The sequence below is a fragment of the Tachysurus fulvidraco genome, chromosome 2 (genome assembly GCF_022655615.1).
Source record: "Tachysurus fulvidraco isolate hzauxx_2018 chromosome 2, HZAU_PFXX_2.0, whole genome shotgun sequence".
Taxonomy (NCBI): domain Eukaryota; kingdom Metazoa; phylum Chordata; class Actinopteri; order Siluriformes; family Bagridae; genus Tachysurus; species Tachysurus fulvidraco.
The window spans coordinates 19,924,503-19,941,979 of record NC_062519.1 but is presented as its reverse complement, the minus strand read 5'-3'; positions in this window follow the sequence as shown (position 1 = coordinate 19,941,979).

Genomic DNA, 17,477 nt, shown 5'->3' with positions numbered 1-17,477 from the left:
ACACAGGATTTCACCTCCTGAAGAGATGAAACTGGCTTCCTGTAAGGGATATTACCCATCATTTACTTTACTTTACTTGTTTTTTTCTTTACACACTGTTCTTTACACATGCTGTGTTTCATATTCAATTCGATTCATATTTATTTATATAGCGCTTTTTACAATGGACATCGTCTCAAAACAGCTTTACAGGAACATAAACATAGAACAAAAGGTTAATATAAATAATAATAGAAAAAATAATAGAATTCAAAAATCAAGATTATTATTAGATATATATAAATGTGTATGCATTTATCCCCAATGAACAAGTCTGAGGTGACTCAGGGGACTGTGGGGAGGAAAAACTCCCTTAGATGGTAAAGGAAGAAACCTTGAGAGGAACCAGACTCAAAGGGGAACCTCATCCTCATCTGGGTGACACTGGGGGTGTGATTATATATATATACAGTCTGATAAATGTTGTATTGGTGTAAAAGATCACATGGAGTTCACATCTCCTCTTTAGTATCGCAGAGTCTAACTGGAGCTGGTAGATCTCTAGATGCTTCAGGAGCCTCACAGAGTCGGCCTCGTCTCAGTGGAGGTCCAAAATCTTCATCGCACGGAAGAGGATCTGAGCTGGTATAATTTCTGGATGCCTCGGGATGGTGGAAAGAGAGAAGCAGTGGAGAGGAATTAACATATCTGCTGTTCATAAAATGTGCAAGTCTGATGTAATAGTGCACAATATTATGGGATGTATTATGTGTACGCCTGACTAAAGAGATGAGTTTTTAATCTACATCTAAACTGGGAAAGTGTGTCTGAGCCCCGAACACTATCAGGAAGAGCTAAATAGGAAAACATATTTCATTCGACTGCACAACACGTTACGATTCCAGTATTTTTGCACGTACAGTATGTACACTGGTCAGCGCTGCTTTTGTGTATTGTCTTCTGTGTGGACGAACGTCGTCTCATTCCACAGTGTTGTGCAACAGCTATATATTGTCGAAATGACAAAAAAAATGAAAAGCTCCTTGACTTGAAGACTTATCTGTTCCTATACTTTTGCTAACCCTACATACATAAATAATGTGTCTCGATACAGAAGCTTCCATAGTTTGTGTTATTACCTTCAACATGCTTAGTTGTAAATATGAAGAAATAAAGAAAACATAAGCAACTTATTATCCATCTTTTGATCTCAAACCCTAATGTCTTTGGTGGTTTGGTGGAAATGTCCTCACTGTTCCAATACTTTGAATGTATGTTATGTGACGTGACGTGACGTGACGTACGGCGAAGTACGGTGACCCATATTCAGAATTCGTTATATGCATTTAACCCATCCAAAGTGCACACACACAGCAGTGAACACTCACACACCGTGAACACACACCCGGAGCAGTGGGCAGCCATTTATGCTGCGGCACCCACAACCAATCGAACCCACAACCTTCGTGTTAGGAGTCAGACTCTCTAACCATTAGGCCATGAAAATGTAAAATTCAACTGTATATCAAATACAAGGGCAAACGTTTTTTTTGTATGTTCCATGAGGTTATAACAGCAGGGTGCATCAATTAAAAATGCTCCAATATAGTTAAATGTGCAAAGTGTAAATTAATATGTGCTTAAGGTTATCTAAAATGCCAGCAAAGAAAAGGAACATGAAGATAACGGTTGCCATGTAGCGATCCCATGAAAAGGGAAAGCAGATTGCAAGCACTGACCTGGTTAATACTGATTGCTGAATGAGTCAAAACTCGTCTGGAAGATGGAACGATACACAATATTACACCTTGTCATAATGTCCTGTATCCTTCTGAACAGTACTAGATACACTGCATCCAAATATCTGTATCTGTTAGCTGAGTGCTTGTGTTCTGGCTTGTTCCAATTCACATGTGATGTGTCAGAGAATGGAGGAGTCTTCTTATATAAAGTACAGACCCAAGCGCAGGAATAAAATAAAAAGAGGTTTAAGGAGGGAAACAACAAAGGCTTTAAACACTAGGAACATGGAAACACAAAACATGCTATCAGAAACAACAACTAACCAAAGACAACAAACAAGAGACAAGGAGGAGGAAATAGGGGAAGAAATCATAAAAACACAAAGAACAGATGTGCAAAAGGAGGAACGGATTAAAGATAGGGCGGCGCTAACACACGTGAGCACACGGTAACAATGGCACATGGTACAAGACACACAAAGTATATATATATATATGATCTTGCTGTGAGTTTGATCTCCTTTGGATCAATTCCAAAAATTGAATCACTTCATTCATTCATTCATTCATTCATTCATAATTCCAGATAAATCCTACAAACATTCGAATAAAAGTTCTTTAGATATAGCTCTAACTAGAATATACTAATATATATATGTGTTTGTGTATGATGTCTGAGTCACAATCTTGATGCAGGTTTTTGAAGTAAGACATTCATTCACTCACTCATTTTCTACCGCTTCTCTGAACTTCTCGGGTCACAGGGAGCCTGTGCCTATCTCAGGCGTCATCGGGCATCGAGGCAGGATACACCCTGGACGGAGTGCCGACCCATCACAGGGCACACACACTCTCGTTCACTCACACACTCACATACTACGGACAATTTTCCAGAGATGCCAATCAACCTACCATGCATGTCTTTGGACCGGGGGAGGAAACCGGAGTACCCGGAGGAAACCCCCGAGGCACGGGGAGAACATGCAAACTCCACACACACAAGGCGGAGGTTGGAATCGACCCCCGACCCTGGAGGTGTGAGGCGAACGTGCTAACCACTAAGCCATCGTGCCGCCCGAAGTAAGACATACACAACCAAATATTAAGTGTCATTTACTTTGATTCACTTCAAGATTGAACAGTCCCTATTCTTTTGCTCAGCCTAAAACCGTGTGGGCCGATAAAAAAGCTCTTATAGTTTATGCTGTTTAACATCTACATCTAGTTGTAACCACAAGGACAAATAAAATTCAAAACAGTTGTTTCATATTTCCATCTTTTGACCTCAAGCGTGAACAAATGATTTAGTCTTGTCATTCCAATACTTTTGGATCGCTGTTTTTCCAAGAACTGTGAATATTCCAAATATCTCATGAATGCGATCAGGTCACATGGGTAAATAAATGAACCCGACTCCAACTTCAACAAAGTCCCAGAACAGACGCACACACACTGTATACACACGACCTCTCACAGTCACCAGATGAGATTCACCTGTTCCCAATCACACATCCCTCAGTCACACTTTAAAACAGACTTTCACTCACCACAACCTTGTGAAGTTTACATTCTGCTCTAACCTATCCTTGGTTCTCTGTTTTTGATCCTTCTTTTGGTTCCTGTGATTTTCCCCTTCGATTCTGCTTGCTTAAGCATTTTGGTGTGTTTGATAAAACCGCCCCTGACTGCGTGCAGCGTTGAACAGATTTACACGTGAAAGCAAAAATCGCGATAACGATCATTTTGCCGACAGCATTTCAAGATGTGACGCATGTAGATGATCTCCACTGTCGGTGGTCACAAAAACGTTGTTGCGCTGTAGACAGATTTTTTTATATAAAGGTTGACTTTTCCAAGATGGCAACATGCCTTTTAGTTTCCATTCAGTTTTGTGCTGCTGCCCCATGATCAGCACATGTTCCTATTAAAGTGGCCAGCGATTGTTATTATGTCGCTTTGGAGAAGCCAACATTCTGTTTTCCTATTTAAGCTTAGACAAAGATTTATAAAGAGTAACTCCTCCTAGGACTTTTGAGCCACATGAACCAAATTCGGGTATGTTGTAGACGCCGATCGGAAATTTGTTGCTATTACTTTTCTAAGCGATCCGAGTACCGGTACTTCCGGTACCGGGTCTCAAAATGGCCTTTTTTCCCATAGACTCCCATTATAAATTGGTGTACCGACTGGCCTTTCGGTTGTCCCGCAGCCCCGCCCCCAAAATATGCAATATCAAAAAACTTTTTACAACATGGACATGTGACATATCAATACACTCAGAACAATGAGGGGAACTTCCTCAGGAGTATTTGGATGATGTCACGTGCTCGTCTCTGCTTACCTCCAAATGTTTTGGCAACCTAGCTTTCTGTCCACTTGACTCCGAAAGCAACACTAACCCTTATGTCCACTTGCATACTTACATCGTCAAAGCCAACAACAAAGTTTGTCGCGACAAACTTTACAAATCTAGTTTCAATTGTATCATCAGTGGATATTATGATATTCACTCCTAACGCTGTAGATAACAGAAGGCTCTGCCTATTCATGAAGTATTACACTACATTATTCATCACTGCTGTAGTAATCCCAAACTAGCATTGCAACACAAAAATTCACTCCATTCATCATATTTACTCAGCTGGACCAGGTTGCTCATCTGGGGTAAAGTCAGGGGGTGTGAAGACCACCTCATTTCCAACAGAACTTTTCTGGATAGCGGAAAAATTCAGACCTTGGGATATTCTAAGAAAGGCGAGGCTTTCTTTGTTTCTTTCTCTTTTTTTCTGTTTTTCTTCTTTTTTTTCTCCCAAAGTTAACCCTAGTTTAAAAAATCTGCATGAAAAAAGAAATATCTATGATATGAAAATAGCCGCCTTGGGTATAAACGTTTAAGGTGAAATTCTTACTTTTAACATTTCTTTATTTATTTTGATTTGATTTTTATAATTTTTCTGCATCTAGTCATGGAGTTTATTCCCGGGTTTGAAGTCAAGATCAAACTCGTGTTTATGTTAATCGTTTAATGATTCTGTTTGTGCTGAGGCCAAAAGCTGTGGGGGGGGAGGGGGAGAGAGAGAGAGAGAGAGAGAGAGAGAGAGAGAGAGAGAGAGAGAGAGAGAGAGAGAGAGAGAGACACTGCAGTCTTTTAATGTGAAGCTGTTACACCTTCCTCACTGCATTAAAGCTCTATCACACTATAGGACTTGGCCGTGATCTTATTATTGGTCTTTGGTCTGCTTTCCAGATGTTCTGAGGATATTCTGAACTAGTTTTGATGCATGGGGGGGAGAGAGAGAGAGAGAGAGAGAGAGAGAGAGAGAGGGAGAGACAGACAGACAGAGAGACAGAGAGAGAGTGAGAGAGAAAGAGAGAGAGACAGACGGAGAGACAGACAGAGAGATAGAGAAAAGGAGAGAGAGAGTGAGAGAGAGCGAGAGAGAGAGAGAGAGAGAGAGATGATTGTGAGGGAGAGTGAGAAAGAGAGAGATTATGAGAGAGAGAGAGAGAGAGAGAGAGAGAGAGAGAGAGAGAGAGAGAGAGAGAGAGAGAGAGAGAGAGAGAGAGAGAGAGAGAGAGAGAGAGAGATTATGAGAGAGAGAGAGACCCCTGTAGGGGGCCCCATGGAGATAAAATAATAATTAAAAAAATTAAATAAATCTGATTGATTTCAAAGTTTTAGTTGACTTTATGACGTGTGTGGTGTTATCCTCTCAGCACTAACAGTCACAGAGAACAGGACGGATTTATAAAACACGTCTCTGTATAAAGGCATCTCTTGAAAGCTCGTTGAATCGACGTACAGTATAGGACAACGTGTAGAAACGAGGATTGAAGAGTGTAAAACAGACAAGATGTAGAGCTGGAACTGGAGCAGGAAGAAGAGCATATAGGTTCAGCTGAGGTTCCTCCTGATGTCTTGGAGTTGGCATTGTTGGTGCTGCTGATTTGTGTGAAAACGATTCTTAGATGATGTGATATGATCTAATGATGTCTATAAGAATCCCGGACACGCTGCAAGGAATGATGGATGGATGGATAGATGGATAGATGGATGGATGGAAGGAACACATCGGACATCCAAGCTTTTGTATAGAGTTGTAGCAGCTGTATCCAAGCTGCTTTAACCCTCGTTTCATCTGCCCTTCTTTCAGTGTAGACAAATGAATTTTATAACTTACAAGCACTTGGGGTATCTCCAAGTGCAGAAATGGGTTTGATACCAATTTACTCTGAGGCTAGAAACTGAAAGAGTTTAGACTGACACATGACAAATCATATGTAACTCTGTCTACAGCCAAAAGCAGAAAAAAAACAGAAGAGTAGTAGCGGCACTGGAGAGTTTAGAGCACATGACTGATGGAAAATGATGTTTATCTATTCGAACAAGGAAACGCATATTTCACAAATGGTATCAGAGGACATGGAAAATAAATAAAATCACAACCTCACTGGTGCAGAACCTTAACAACTGTCCATGCGTGCAAGCCTCAAATACCTCACTTGTATGCAAACAGAAAAAAAGAGAGAGAGAGAGAGAAAGAAAAGCTCTATTCTCTCAGGGTCAGGGCTACCTGATGCATTGACAGCTGAGAGCAAATTTCACCTCATAGTCAAAGAGAATGTCTTTAAACTCCTGCCAGAATCAGTTGGGCCTCTTGGTAAATTGGTATTGATGCTATAATATTTGCTGTGTGTAATAGTGAGCCTGCTGTTGCAAACCCATTTACATCGAAATTGTAGTCTCCATTATCAGCATCAAAAGCCAAACAGATGACACAGGACTCGGGAGTGTGTTTGATTGGTGCTGCCGAGTGTTGCAGAGCGAGGCCATATTGTCACTCGTGCATTTCATTCTGTCGCTTTTCGAAATGTGATATCGATGCTTACCGTGGCCTCGTTTTAAAACTGTATTTATGTATTAAATATTAAAGATTGGTTGTCAGCGAACAAAGTGTATCTCTTTCAATCTGTTTCGTTCTGTCAGTCTCCGTCGCCAGGTCTTTGTCGCGCGTGTCACAAGCTGTACAAATGTGTTGCACATCACAGCTTTTAACACAGCAATTCGCCTTGAAAAGCCAGCGGGAGTCCAATATCATCAGACTCCTGTATGTGTGTGATCCTGTATGTGTGTTTTAAAGCATCCCAATTTTGTAGCTGATAGTTTTTTTTCATGTTACCACATGCTGTGTTGCTTTGAAGTTGACAACAAAGAGGCCTTAGTTTCCGAGTCAAACTGGGGGAGAAACTTAAAGAGCTTACCGTTAAGAGAGCTGATAACTGGTGCATGAAGTGCTGTCATTGCTCCCTAAAGCATTTCACATAGTTTAATTATCTCCAAAACAGAGCCAACAGTCACATTATATGGGGTGTGGTGGGGTGGGGGGTGGGGGTGTCTTTTTTATGGAACGTGTCCCGTTTGATCAAACGTGTCGTCTTGGTCTCTGTCACTCAGCAATATTCAGGATTAGATTGTAATTGAAAGCTTTTGTCACTTTGTCGTTTTTTTTTTTATTTTAAAGGACAATTAGGGCAAAAGTGCACAAATTTAGCTGCTTTAATGTCTTTCCTGAATTCATTTGACTTGTTTTATATCTGCAGTGTTTCTATCTATCTATCTATCTATCTATCTATCTATCTATCTATCTATCTATCTATCTATCTATCTATCTATCTATCGTTTCACACTTTATCTATCTATCTGTCTGTCTGTCTGTCTGTCTGTCTGTCTGTCTGTCTGTCTGTCTGTCTGTCGTTTCACACTCTATCTATCTATCTGTCTGTCTGTCTGTCTGTCTGTCTGTCTGTCTGTCTATCTATCTATCTCTGACAATCTTGTCATTTTGTCATTAACCTGCTGCTTTTCTCTCCATCTTTAAAGCTTCCTCTGTTCTCTGAGTCACACACAGTAATCAAGCTATTGCATGGGAAAAACTGGGTGATACCAACCTAACGGGGGGGGGGGGGGGTCTTTTGTATTTGTTATGACATCACTATTGACCATCAATAATGTTACCTAATAAATGACATGTACATGTTTCATACGGATTATAATGTAAATATTGATGGAGTTGTAATGAATAATTCTGATTATTGGTTTGGTTACAATCTCCGTATCCACTTCGTCTCAATACACAGGGGATACACAGCAATACAACGCACTGGGATTACTTTCAGTGCTATTATCACCTAGATAAACCCTTTTTTATTATTACTGCAGTTAAATATTTTGGCATGTTAAGAAGGCATAAAAGATTCTCTTGAAAAGATGACGGTGTCCTTTCATTGCTCACTCGTTCCAATGTTTCTAGTGTTTTACATCAGTGATATAGTTTGATCATTTATAGTCTGCATTAACTGCTCTAGATTCTTGTCAATAAGTTCTCCGGTCTCTTAATTTGGTTTCTGTTATATTCGTTAGCTTAAAATGGACTTAAATTATGATATAAATTCTTAATTACTGTTAAACATCATATCAACCTGTTTATGTGCCTGTAAGCCTATATTCTATTATATTGTTATTACAGATGCTTCATAGATTTCTGTAGAGAGCTAGAATCATCAGAATCATCAGCACAGAAGTTACCCCCGGACTAAAGCTGCAATGGGTCCCTTTTTTATTGCATTAATTAAAATGATCTCATACTATTTTCATTCATTCATTCATTCATTCATTTTCTACCGCTTATCCGAACTTCTCGGGTCACGGGGAGCCTGTGCCTATCTCAGGCGTCATTGGGCATCGAGGCAGGATACTCCCTGTACGGAGTGCCAACCCATCACAGGGCACACACACACTCTCATTCATTCACACACACACACACACACACACACACACACACACACACACACACACACACACACACACACACACACACACACACAGGACAATTTTTCCAGAGATGCCAATCAACCTACCATGCATGTCTTTGGACCGGGGGAGGAAACCGGAGTACCCGGAGGAAACCCCAGAGGCACGGGGAGAACATGCAAACTCCACACACACAAGGTGGAGGCGGGAATCGAACCCCCAACCCTGGAGGTGTGAGGCGAACATGCTAACCACTAAGCCACCGTGCCCCCCCCCCCATACTATATATATATATATATATATATATATAGATAGATAGATAGATATTTAAGATATGTATTAAATGCAAAATAAAAGAAAAATGGAAAAAATAATACACTAAAACAATAATAAGAAAAATATAGCTTACTGGTTCAAATGGATTTTTATCCCTAAAAACATTAATGACCCAAAATAAAAATGAAAACGAATAATTACAACAAAACTTTATACAGTTATATTAGTATTTAATAACAAAAATATTTTTTTTTTTTAAATGACGGTTAATTTAAAGCCAAAATAAACAAAATCAAACCCAAAAAGTGCACAGGCTGAAATGTGTTAAATTATAACACTGTCACATCTGGATTCTCGGTCATTATGTCTCACTTCGTTACGGTCATGCTTCACTAGCTCTGTGTCTCACCTTAACTCATCCGGATGTCAAAAACATCTGGATCCAATACAGTATGGCAGGTTCTTCAATTAGTAATGTTCCCACAACGATGGATGAATAAAATACAATCTGAACAGACCTGTGCTAGAGGATAAGAAAGCAGACTGTATTTAAAGTAGCTAAAAGTCAAGTAGCCAGCTGTTTTTTGTTATCCTATAATAAACACTGAGCTGACCCGACTAGCCTGTCTAGGTCTATTTTTCTGTACAGGGCTCTGAAGTTTGTAACACACTGCTGTAGAATGCTCTTGTATTAAAATTGCTGTGCTTTGCTACATCACACATGAAATGTAGCACGCACGCCTAATAAGATCCCCAGAGCTTGATTTTATTCTGGTGCATTCTGGTGAGCAGAATTCAGTTTGTTTCCATTTTCTTCATCGGAAAGGAATATGTTGATGCGTCCGTGGACGGAGATAGAGAGTGCAAAATAAAATGAGGTGTATGAATAATATAGGAATAATATATACACTGTCACATGCTGCTCCCAAATGTGTGAGTGAAATGTATATGCTGTGAGAATGACACTAATTAAATATTGTTGTGGTGTTAACGGAGATTGAGTTAAGTTTAGGGTTGCGCCATAATCGTGAGAAACGGGGGCCTTGGTGCGACACCACCTCCGTCGATATATGTGTAAAACCACCGGCTGTGGAAGTGCAGACACTACAGTTCTGGTGATAAAGAGCACAAACAAACAAAGGAGGATGTATACGCTGCCTAATGAGATATAATAAAGCTAATGATGTGGAACAGCTGGTAACAATGATAAGGGAGAATGGACAGGGCTGAGCAGGAGAAAACAGGAAGCTGAAAGACACAAATACAGAAGTAAAAGTGGACCAGTTGTAGTATATAAAGTCTTTTTACCGAGTTTACTCTTCCTCCCACTGATGGACACTGCAGTGTCCTCTCAACGATCTGTCAGAAAAAACAGAATTTGTATAATCACAGCTAAGATGCGAGCTTACCACCCTGAGTAAATGCTCTGATGTAGCGAGGGCCACTTACAGTAGAAAACAAGAACCACAAGAAGCAAAAAAAAAATAGCTTACATCATCAGCAGTCTCCGTGGAAACAGGAAAAACAGGACTGCGGTGTGCGTCCGTGTGTGTGTTTGTGTTTATGTACATATGTGTTCCTGTCCTCTCTGTAATGATGATGTGCAGGACAGCGTGTATGACTCACTAGTGATAAAAGTGGAAATTCTGGTGCTCCGGTGAGAAGATATTAAAGCACACACTGCCATCAAACACTTTAGTGCAGGATTCACAGGAAGACCAAACACTCTACAATAGGTTCACACAAAACACAGGCTCTCATCCATATATTTATCGATAAACACACATTTCAGTATTCTGATGCAAAGTTTCACAGTCAAACTGAAAGTTTGAACTTCCCAGATCTCAGAGATCTTAGGCCAGACATGAAGCTAACAAGAACAAGAAACAGCAAGACGCAGGTCTGAGGACCAACAAATCCCAGGACGAACAGAGATGTACGTGATGTTACACACTGTGACATGAACCAAACCTGGTGTTTCACATGAGACACATCACCACTACACTGTTCTAACATACATGGTTTAGTCAGGATACTGTAGTTCCCATGGTGTATACACTCTCATACACTCTTTGTGGAAAAACATTACATATACATATATTATCTCCATTAGCACAAAGTAGAACAAACGATGCACTAGAGCCAGGAATACTACAGTATGTGAAAAGGCTTCACACAAACACACCTCAGGCAAGTTAGAGTAGAGTCAGTTCACCTACAGGCACAGTTTCGGGAGGTGGAAGGAAACTAGAGCACTTGGATAAAACCCACGTGGACATGGGGAGAACATAGCGATCTCCAGATTTATATCTGAGCTCAGGATCAAACTGTGGACCCTGGAGCTGTAAAGCAACATCAAAACACAACCCCAATGCACCAACATACTTCCGAAATGAAGATATTTCACATAAATAAGACACTTTATTCATTATCTGGTGGAACGAAAGGTCGATGTTATAGGATAGAATAGAACTTATTATTATTGCCACTGTACATTACAGCACAGTGGAATTCTTTGGGGAATTGGGGTCAGAGTGCAGGGGCAGCTATGATACAGCGCCCCTGGAGCAAGGAGGGTTTGAGGGCCTTGCCCAAGGGCCCAACAGTGGCAGCTTGGCAGTGCTGGGCCTTGAACCCTGACCCTCCAATCAACAACCCAGAGCCTTAACCAGTTGAGCCATTGGAGGTTTGTGACATTTGGCTGTACTTTCTCTCTTTCTTTCTTTCTTTCTATCTATCTATCTATCTATCTATCTATCTATCTATCTATCTATCTATCTATCTATCTATCTATCTATCTATCTATCTATAACCCACACCTCTCTGTGAAGCTTTCATTTCATTAATTGTAAATTAGTTCTTGTTATTTACTGTTCTGTCTTCTGTTGCGTTTTTGGCCAAAACGTTAGCCTGAGTTTATTCTGCTAAATATTCCGGTTAAATAAAGTTTACTACCGCACACATTCCCCATTCAAGCTGATTGTGTAACAGCCTGCAGCTAACAAGACTCGCAACCTTCTGTAGAAATGCAACATTTTCTTTCTTTTTTATTAAAAATAGTTTGAAAATTGATTTTTTTTATACTCCATGCACATTCATACCCTTTCTCTATTTTTATCTCTCGCTGTCTCACCACTATTGAGCGATATCTTGAACTCAAGCTTTAGTACACCGAATGAATGCCAGACCAAATGTCGAATAAAAACGCATATAAAATAGAAAGTAAAAATTATAAAAGTAGCTAATCAGGACAGGGATGGGCAGAAATCTCAAAGAGACGAGCACCATGGTGCGAGTCAATTACATTTATCACATGCCAGACCGCATGCCAGTGAAATGAGCCCAAATTATGTAAATAAAATGCAGATTACAAACATACCAATCAAAGACTATAACTGCATGAATTATTGTTCTGGATCCTAACAGATAGCTTCCTCGGCTCTGCGTGTCGTCATGCTGTATTTATCTACAGAGGTGCAGGCTTAATTGCTCTTGCTGCTTGTGGGTGTTGGCAGCTATATAAATAAACATACTGGAATTAATGGAAATGCCATATCATATAAATACTGCTTTATCAGATCAGAGAAATTATTCACAGCTTTATGGAACTGAAAGTAAAAGATCCATGTCTGAATGGTGAAATCTGCTTATTGAAAATGCCTGGTGAGAATTTTAACAGTTCCTGGAAGTCGCTTTGTATTGTCCTGTTTTTATTTATACTCAAATTTGAATATATAAAAAGCGGACTGAAAATAATAGATTTTTTTTTTAACTGGTGGACATCATGTCGGCCTTAGGGGGGGGGTGATTGTGAGGGAGAGAGAGCGTGGGGGGGGGGCGAGAGAGTGATTGTGAGAGAGAGGGGGGAGGGAGAGAGAGAGAGAGTGATTGTGAGGGAGAGATAGAGGAGGGGGAGAGAGTAGATTGTGTTGTGTGTGTGTGGGTGAGAGCGAGAGAGGAGAGAGCAGAGATAGAGATATGATTGTTGGGAGGAGAGAGAGATAGCGCTCGTAAGAGAGCATGCTTGTTAGAGAGAGAGAGAGAGAGAGAGATAGAGAGGAGAGAGAGGAGATTATGAGAAGAGAGGGATAGAGCGAGAAAGGGCGCGAGAGCGTAGATATGGAGAGAGAAGTGTGCTAGAGCTTTATTGGGGCGTAGAGAGCTTGAGAGATAGAGGGAAAGAGGAGAGATGAGAGAAGAGAGAGAGGGAAAATATCCTGAGACTTATAATAAAATCAACCCAAATTTTTCTTCTGAAATAAAAGTGGACCCTTCAAACCTGCATTATTATTCTTTTAATGTACACAGACTGGAAATTTCCAATCAGATACAAACAAAAACACACACACACACACACACACAGAGAGAGAGAGAGAGAGAAGGCGGGGAGACATTCAGGCCTTCAGAGCTGCATATGACATATCATTAGCAGGGCTCCTCATGCGTGACATTTTATTGCAGGCATTTGTACATGCACTGGGGCAAGAGCACAGTGGTCATTTCATTCCAATTTTGGACTAACATCTAAAGACCTCAAGGTCTTCAGTGCAATCAACAAGGGTGCAAGGAGCCCTGCCAATGCAGCAGAAAAAGGAATAGCCAATAAAATATAAGAACTAAACACAATGTCAGTATTTTTAAAATTTGTTTGTAGATAAAATTAATTCTTCTTAAACACCTAGGCAGCATATGGAGGCAATACAATAATATTACACTGCAATATCCATTATAATATAACCTATACTATATAACCAAAAGTATGTGGACACCTGAACAATCACACACTTGTGTGTTGTTTTTTTTAATATTCCATCCTTTTGCTGTTATAAAGTGCTCCACTGTTCTGAGAAGGTTTTCCACTACATGTTGGATTGTGGGATCAGTCGGTGTCTCTGTTCGTCCCAAAGGTGCTCTGTCAGAGCTCTGTGCAGGACATGAATGTTCCAAAGACCCCATGAAAATGGGACAAAATGCTAAGTGTACTCTGTTTAGATTACGGCTAGGGTTAGAGTTAGGGTTAGGGTTACCCTGGAGGTAGTGTTCACAGACGAGTATCTGGTGATCCAGGTTTTCCGTGTAACTCTGCTGGTCTCAGCTTGAACTGAGGCTATGGCAGAGGGAACCATTTTATGGCTCACCACGTTCAAGACCAAGGTGGGGTTCAGGTGCAAATGCTAGACAGGCAGCAGTGCATGTGATAGACAATCTACAGACTACACTCTTGCAATGGAAACTAGTTGAGAATATGTAATGTCACATCACTGGTGGGGAAAGAGCCAAGATAGTGTCTAGAAATTGAGAGTTGTGTGGTTACTACACCTCTTCAATGATGCATAGAAAACTGGGGCAGTGCCTTTGGACGTGCAAACTGTTATAATAGTCCCTGGTTAAAAAAAAAAAGTAGACCAGAGGTTGTGTTCCAATTACAGGGGAATCACACTCCTGAGCCTCCCAGATTAACTCTAAGTGTGGGTTCTACAGAGGAGGCTGTTTGAATCTATTATTCAGGAGGAACAATGCTGGTTCCTCCTAAGCCAAAGGAAGCATGCACAGACTTGTGAAGGGTCATGACATTGTTCTCTTGGCAGCATCGGAAGTAGACATGCTTAAATATTTTGATGGAATTAGGTTTTGCCGGAAATTAGGATTCTCTGGGATTGTTTACCTTCCATAATAGGGTTGGACCATGACAATCTAGGAGAGCCTTAGAGCAGAGCCATTGCTACTATAAATTAAAAGACGCTACTTCAGGTGATGTGAGCGCCTTATAAATTTGCCCAAGGGTCCCTTGTGGCCCAGGAGCAGAATCCCGCTCTCTCTGCCTCGGCCTTGTTCGATTCCCAGGCAGGGTACTGACTCAGCTCTCAGCTCTGACTCTTCACAAGCACAAATGAAACGGGAGGGTCACATCAGGAATGGCATCTGGCATAAAACCTGTGGCAAAACAAAATATGTGGACTAGATGATCTGGTGATCAGACAAACAAACATCAATGACAACAATAGTTATCAGGAATGTCCTACAGGATGGAGAACCTGGGACATACCCAGAACCAACCAGAGAGACATCTTGTGATCCCACAGGAGAAGCTGGAAATAATTATACTGGCTTCCTAGTTTGTTGCCACCATGAAACCTAACAGGAAAACAGAGAGAAAACAGGTGATTGAATGATAATGTAGGAAAAACTTAATTAAACTATTGTTTGTTTGAGTTAAAAAAATATTCTCTTCTTATATACTGTATCTTCTGTGGAATTATCTCCAGGCAAAAAATGAAATTTCTGAGGAGACGAAATTTCTTTGTCATGTCACTTTCTACAGTGGCGGTAAACGGCTCATATAAAAGTAGACACTAAGGGATTAAAGAATTTCTTAACTATTTCTTTTGACTGAATGGCAGTGTATTGATAAGTGGAGGTTAATATTAACTAGCTTAAATAAGAAAATAAGAATGTCATAATTAAAATTCTTCAACACACACAAATTTCATGCAATTTCACACACACACACACACACACACACACACACACACACACACACACACACACACACACATATATATATATATATATATATATATATATACATATATATATATATATATATATATATATATATATATATACATATGAGACCATATATTAAATATATAAATATAAATAATTATTGAGAAAACTATAATCCATGATGTCTGAGACGGCAGAGAGTTAGGGCAAAGAGAGTGAGGATGAAATAAAGAGATGGAACACAGCGTACAGTCTTCACACTTGGCACACTCTGTTCTATCCTTAGCACAAAGGACACAGTGAATGTATCAAACCTGAACACCCCGTCATATCACAAGTGTGCAGCAGTGACTTAGTGCGAGCATTTGTTACTCCACTTTTGGCTCGCTCCAACCCACTGTTTTCATTTAAACCTCAGCCAGGGATTATTTAAGAGGAAGACGTCGGAGAGGGAGAAATGTATATAACTAAGAGTGATGATCAGTAATAAAAAAGAAAGGAAAAATACTAGATAAACAACACAGACATTAGAAATGGTGATTACATCAATGGACACATCAGAGCTAATGAACATACACATCATGGTCCAGTTGGGCACAACATTGCTAATCAAGATACTGGTGATGATATTCAGATCAAATCTTTCTTTATTTTTCTAGACACTTAAAATTTGATGCAAGACCAATTTGTTTTGTTTTGTTTTGTTTTGTTGTTTTGGTTTGGTTTGTTGTTGTTTTGTTTTGTTTTGTTGTTGTTTTGGTTTGGTTTGGTTTGTAGTTGTTTTGTTTTGTTGTTTGTTTGTTTGTTTGTTTTGGTTTTTGGTTTGGTTTGTTGTTGTTTTGTTTTCTTGTTTTGTTTTGGTTTGGTTTGTAGTTGTTTTGTTTTGTTGTTGTTTTGTTTTGTTGTTGTTGTTTTGGTTTGTTGTTTGTTTGTTTGTTTGTTTTGGTTTGGTTTTTTGGTTTGGTTTGGTTTGTTGTTGTTTTGTTTTGTTTTGTTTTGGTTTGGTTTGGTTTGTTTGTTTTGGATTTTTTGCTTATGTCCAACATAATGGAAAGTCCCAGAATGATCAAATGGAGATGAGCATCTGAATACTAATGTGTATGTGAGACTGCAGGGTATGTATGTATGTATGTATGTATGTATGTATGTATGTATGTATGTATGTATGTATGTATGTATGTATGTATAATATTATCTATTAAAAATATAATAATAACTGGACTTGGCACAGGCAAAGACAGTTAATAACTCCTCAGGGGTGGGGTTAGCGTCCTGCTCGGGAATTGGCAATGAGAGCTTGTGATCCTGCTCCTGGACCACCAGGAACCAATACTAATACTACTACTACTACTACTACTACTACTACTACTACTACTACTACTACTAATAATAATAATAATAATAATAATAATAATAATAATAATAATAATAATAAGTATTATTATTATTAATATTATTATTATTAATATCCCCAATGTTCTTTTCTGAAAGCACTGTAACATGTATATCCTATTAAGATCCCAAACCCTTCTGAATTCTCCATAGCTTCCACTGAAATGTAAAACTTGTGTTCAACTGCCAGTGGAACATCTAAACAGAGAGCCAAGTAGGGTGAAGAGGGGTTGAAGACTACAGAAAACACAGAAAAGACAAGAGTGATGAATTTCCTTTTTCAGCTTCATACCTTTGGTGCACTGTTGGCTTTCTACCTCCCACATCTCTTGACTTCCTTTCTTTCTCTCTTTGTCTCTTACACAAACATACCCACACATAAATGCACGTGCAACACTCCTCCTAATGTTTTCTTATTAAACCCAGCACCCAAAAACAGCCAATTATTTCTGAGGTGTTTAGTATGCATTGGCATATTTCATTAAAAACTAATTTGTTATCAGATTCTAGGGAACATTAAAATTAATGCAACACTCAAATGAAACATCCTAATGCACAACTGGAAAACCATTAAGTTAGTAACAAACACTGTGTCCCAATGAAAGGGGTATAAAATAACAGTAAACATTCAATTAGAATATCGGGATCCTTTTCTTCTTGTGTGCACAATGCTGATAAAGTTTGGCAGTATCTGAACATAGACTCTTGTCTTGACTCCTAGTTAAAGATATTCCAATTACAGAAAGTTCCTCTTTAGCTTGAAGCTAGCA